At 34.0% G+C, this 5,291-nt stretch overlaps 1 long non-coding RNA gene across 1 annotated transcript; it reads left to right on the forward strand.

Moving 5' to 3' along the window:
- Positions 1-1,634: 1,634 nt before the first annotated feature.
- On the forward strand, positions 1,635-2,712 carry LOC143588575 (uncharacterized). The gene is made up of 3 exons (XR_013145127.1): positions 1,635-1,664; positions 1,756-2,023; positions 2,057-2,712. It is a non-coding gene; the product is annotated as an uncharacterized LOC143588575 (long non-coding RNA).
- The last annotated feature ends 2,579 nt before the right edge of the window (positions 2,713-5,291 follow it).

The raw sequence follows: 5,291 nt of genomic DNA on the forward strand, positions 1-5,291 counted from the left end.
AACCATTATCGGAAATTATAATCGGAAGAAAGGTGGATTGTGAGTGTGATAGTGGATTCTGATTATGGATTGTGATTGTGATTGTGACTGGTATTTAAACACCATCGGAAACCGCCGGTACATCTCCCAGACAATTTGAATTTGGCGGCACAAGAAACTGTAAAGGAAATGATGACATCGCCACTCGTCAAATCAACGTGTGGCCATTAATTACGTTTTTGACACGCTTAAACATATTTTAGTGTGACCATTTATCAATTATAGCCACACATAATAAGTGTATATGTGACAATAAAAAACTTAGAAAAAATAAAAATAACATACTCTTTGGTCACACAACCTCTTATAAGTGGCCATTAATTATATTTGGACACACTTAATATTTAAGTGTTACAATTTCTCACTTATAGCCACACATAATAAGTGTATCTGTGACAATAAAAAACTTATAAAAAATAAAACTAAGATACTCTTTGGTCACACAACCTCGTATAAGTGGCCATTAATTACATTTGGACACACTTAAAAATATTTAAGTGTGACAACTTATCACTTATAGCCACACATAATAAGTGTATCCGTGACAATAAAAAACTTAGGAAAAATAAAAGTAAACTACTCTTTGGTCACACAACCTCCTATAAGTGGCCATTAATTACATTTGGACACACTTAAAAATATTTAAGTGTGACAATTTATCACCTATAGCCACACATAATAAGTGTATCCGTCACAATAAAAAACTTAGGAAAAATAAAAGTAAACTACTCTTTGGTCACACAACCTCGTATAAGTGGCCATATATTTTAAGCGTTTTAGCCACATTACTAATAAATACATTGGTTGTTCATCATATTTCACCACTTTATTAAAAACGTGGCTAGAAAATGGGACACTAGGTCACACAACGTAATATAAGTGGCTATATCTTTTACCTTTTAGACACATCTCTTATCAATACAGTAGCCGTTTGTCACATTTGACCACACTATTAAAACATGTGGCTAGTTAAATGTCACAGTTTGTGGCTAATGTATGTGTTTTTGGTCACATGTGTCAAAGATCAAACAAACTATGACTGTATGTCACATTTCGCCACACGTTTTTATAATGTAGCTAGTTTTTGTCACAGTTTTTTTCAAAGATGTGGCGAAAAGTACCTGAGTAGGTATAGAATTGTCACATGAAGAATAATATGTGTGGCCAAAACATTCTGGAAGGTTTTCAAACATGGTCAAAGACCTTTTAGCCACACATTTAAGCCGAAGTGTGGCAAATCGCCCGGACCACATGTGTGGCCGAAGGTCGATATTCACGGAGTGGGTTTGTATAAGCTTGGGGTAAACATACCAACTATTTGATGAAATGTCTGTTTATGTTTCTTCTTCATCACCCCGATATGTATCGGCCAGGTCGGGTCACGCGGGTTTGTGTTTGGCTTACGGGTCAGAAATTGTTCAGGTCAAAATGGGTCAATTTAAAAAAGGGTTAGTTATTTTGGTTCGGACCGGAACGAGTTAGAGTTGAAAGGGTTTGGGTCGGACACGTAACCGGGCACAATCTTTGGGTTCTATAAAGAAGAAACAAGTGGAAAGAGGAATAGAAACCAATTTTAAGCTGGACATAAGATGGCTTTGAAAGCACTTGAAGAAGCAAAAGATGAGGTAATCAACTTTCATTATTTCTTAGTTTATCTTTTATTCTTCTATGATTTATTTTGATGAAGTATTCTATTGTTTTGCTTTAGTTTTATAGATATTATGGTTCAGGGCAAACCTTAAACCTTGCAAGATCTGGTTTGACATGGGTGAATATGGTTGAAGGAGAAGGATGCACATAAAACCAGGATTGCTCTTGGAGACCCTACTGATTGTTGTACAACACCTATAAACAAGGTTTTACTCATTCTTTTTTTCTTTTTATTTCTTTCCATCCTTTGTAAACATATAAATAACAAGGCTCACTAGTGAAATTATATATCCTTCTGCATCGACAGAAGTTTAGCTTTACAACCAAGGCAAATGTAGCTTTACAACCAAGGCATATGTTGTTGAAGCACCGGCGAACCGCCGGTGCTTCAGCAATCCTGATTATTAACAATCACACAGGTACAATCATTTATTTATTTATGTTAGGTTATTTATTTATTGATCGACACATGGTAAAAGTGGTAACTGCATACCCACACATCTTATGCCTCATGACTCATGGTATGCTTCTGCATAGCTTTATCGCTAGTATTGTTTATGAAATATGCGTATTAAGTTTCAGGTGGTATTGTTGTTGCTTAAGTAATCAATAATTCTGTTAATTTTCTTTTAGACTATATTTTTTATATGTATAAAAGAGTCTTGGTGGTGTTGTCAACAGTAGATGATTATTTTTATTTATTTTTTGATTTACCAGGATTTCATCAAATTATCATGTATGTAGCTTATGGACACCCAAGTATCAGCTTAATAAGTCCATTGAGGTTTGACATTGCTTCAATCTCTGTCATCCCATAGACAACCGGATGACAGGTAGTCATCAAAGGTTCACAAAATCCTTTTTTATTTAGGTGTATTTCACATATATTATTATCACCCATTTTCTGCACTTTCGGATTCTGTAAAACTTTACAACGATCTTAATAATAACGTCACAAGACCACAGGGTTTTAAAGCAGTAATGCGTGTTTGATGCGGTGTTCATACTAGGCCTTTTTACTCTTATGTTCATACTAGGCCTTTTTACTCTTAAGTTCTAGACTTGTGAAGTTTCATACTGACCATGATAATTTGCATGTTCATTGTGACGAATCAATAATGGTAACTTTGTAACATCATGATAAATTGCCAGATGACTCAGACTGTTTGTTCCAGTGTTATGCACAACTATGCTCAACAATCTTTTCTATCAGTTGATGTAGACACCCAGTTTTCATGTTTTCTAAAGCAGGGTATTTAGATATAGTTTCCCAACTTATTTTCTGATTATTGTGCCTTGAAATCAGTTTTTAATCTTTTGATTGATGTTTTTATAGGTAAATACTATAATGACTAATTATTCTTTTTTATGTTGAAGCTGCAAATGGAATACCTTCTATCCCATTAATGCAAGTGAGGTATTGTTTGATAGATCTTTGCATTAGTATTCTTCATTCTTATTAAAAATTTTATGCAATGGTTTTATCATCTTGCTTATTCTTCCCGAGGCACTCAAGTTGCAACCTTTATACAAATCTTTTGAAGTTACTATTATGCCCTCTCCCCATAAGAAAAAGACAAAAGAAAGAGGGGTAATATGGTACTTTTTAAAAGCTTTCATGCCATCATTACCATTTTTAGTAAACTGGTCAAACACATCGTTTGTAGTTTGCCCATCACATTCATCATTTTTAGTGAACGAGCCAAAAATAGCATTTTCAGTAAACCCGTCAAAGTTGTCAATTTTGGTAGACGTCAGAAATTATCTTTTTTTGTAAATGGGTAAAAATTATCATTTTTGAGTTAACGGGTTCAAAATATCCAAATTACCATTTTTGGTGAACTCGCAAAATTATTATTTTTTGGTTCTTCGATTTGTTTTCGTTTACTTAAAACAAAATGAAATTTCACGATACCGAAAGTTAATCGGAGGAAACTGGGACTATATACCATTAGGGGTGTTCATTATCTGAATTGGAGGTGAATAACCGAAATTCAAATCGATTATACAGATTCGTATTTTGGTTTATTCGAATCGGTCCTTATTTGAACGAACTTCTATTTCGAATATAGGTATCTCGAACCCAATTCGAATAACCTGAATTCGCATTATATACATTTTATACAATATATATATTTTTATTTATGATATTTATGAAGTTGGGCTTCTGATGATGCAGTTCCAATTTCCAAATGAAGACGAGACCGACTTTTGTCAATTTTAAACCATACACTACTTGTGATGATGGAAAAAGTTCCCACAACACCAGTCCTTGAACGTCATGACTCACAACCTCCTGGTCAACAACCAGTAGCCTTCTTCAGAGAGGTTTGCATCTCAATACTTTTTTTAGAGATTTTTTTGTGTGGTTGTTGCTTACTACGTGTATTATATCGTGCTAGGTTCTTGCATGATGTGATCATCCTATCATATTGGATAGAAGTGAAACACTGGGTTTGTTTAGGTATATCAAATAGGTTTTTATCTTATTGTATCTTTCATGAGGTTTTGATTTTCATATATTTTTTTTGTTACTTTTTATGCTAAAATTGCAAAATGCGTTCCAAATAAAGTCATGTGAAAGAAGTTATTACAAATGTAAGAGTAATATCTGAAATTTGGAGGTTTATCTTCGGGTAAATCAGGTTTTTAAATGCTTTCTTTATTACTCCAGACTCCTCATTTTTCACTTATATTCAAGTGACTCGTAGCTCTTATATTCAAGTGACTCATAGCTAATATTAAGAAAGCCTACATCTTTAAATGCTTTTCAATTTTTCTTGTCGAATTTGTTACCAAATTAATGTAGTCATCATGACATTCCTAAGTTAATATTCCCGTTCACCGGACGGGTCTACCACTAGTTATTATATGGTGGGGGTACTTGACTATTGTAAGGCCCCATTACCGGTGCCTCACAATTGGACGTTGGATTTACTTATTCACATAGTTCTAAACATCAGAGTTAATAAAAACATATGCGGAATATTTAAAACTTTCATTAAACTTTTCATAACAATCCATAACTTGGATTAAACGAACATCTTGTCTTCCAAAATCAACAAACATTAAACATAAAAAGCCTTGAGTCTTCCGATGCTAGTCTCTTATTCAATTGCCACGTGTTCCCCTCAAGCGAGCTGCTTCATCCTACTCACCTGCGTGCATACTAAAAGTCAGCTACGCTGAGTGAGTTCTAGTTAATCATTCAACATACCATTCATTCATACTTACATACTTTCATTTATGATTCACTTGCTTACCTTCATGCTTTCTTTTATATTCATACCTTACGTTTTAAAGAGCATTACGCCCTATAACCATCGCATATATTATTAGTGTATGAAACCCTTTAACCTTCGCATATATTATCAGGGTATGCAACCCTTTATCCTTCGCATATATTATTAGGGTATGGAACCCTTTTAACCTTCTCATATATTATTAGGGTATGCAACCCTTTTTGACCTTCGCATATATTATTAGGGTATGCAACCCTTTTTAACCTTCGCATATATTATTAGGATATGCAGCCCTTTTACCTTACCTTGCCTTTCATTATCATCTCCAATATTGCATTCATTCATAACATACATACGTAA

The sequence above is a fragment of the Bidens hawaiensis genome, unplaced genomic scaffold (assembly GCF_021521415.1).
Source record: "Bidens hawaiensis isolate Kalapana, Puna unplaced genomic scaffold, B.hawaiensis_p1.1 tig00036464_1, whole genome shotgun sequence".
In the NCBI taxonomy this organism is placed as follows: domain Eukaryota; kingdom Viridiplantae; phylum Streptophyta; class Magnoliopsida; order Asterales; family Asteraceae; genus Bidens; species Bidens hawaiensis.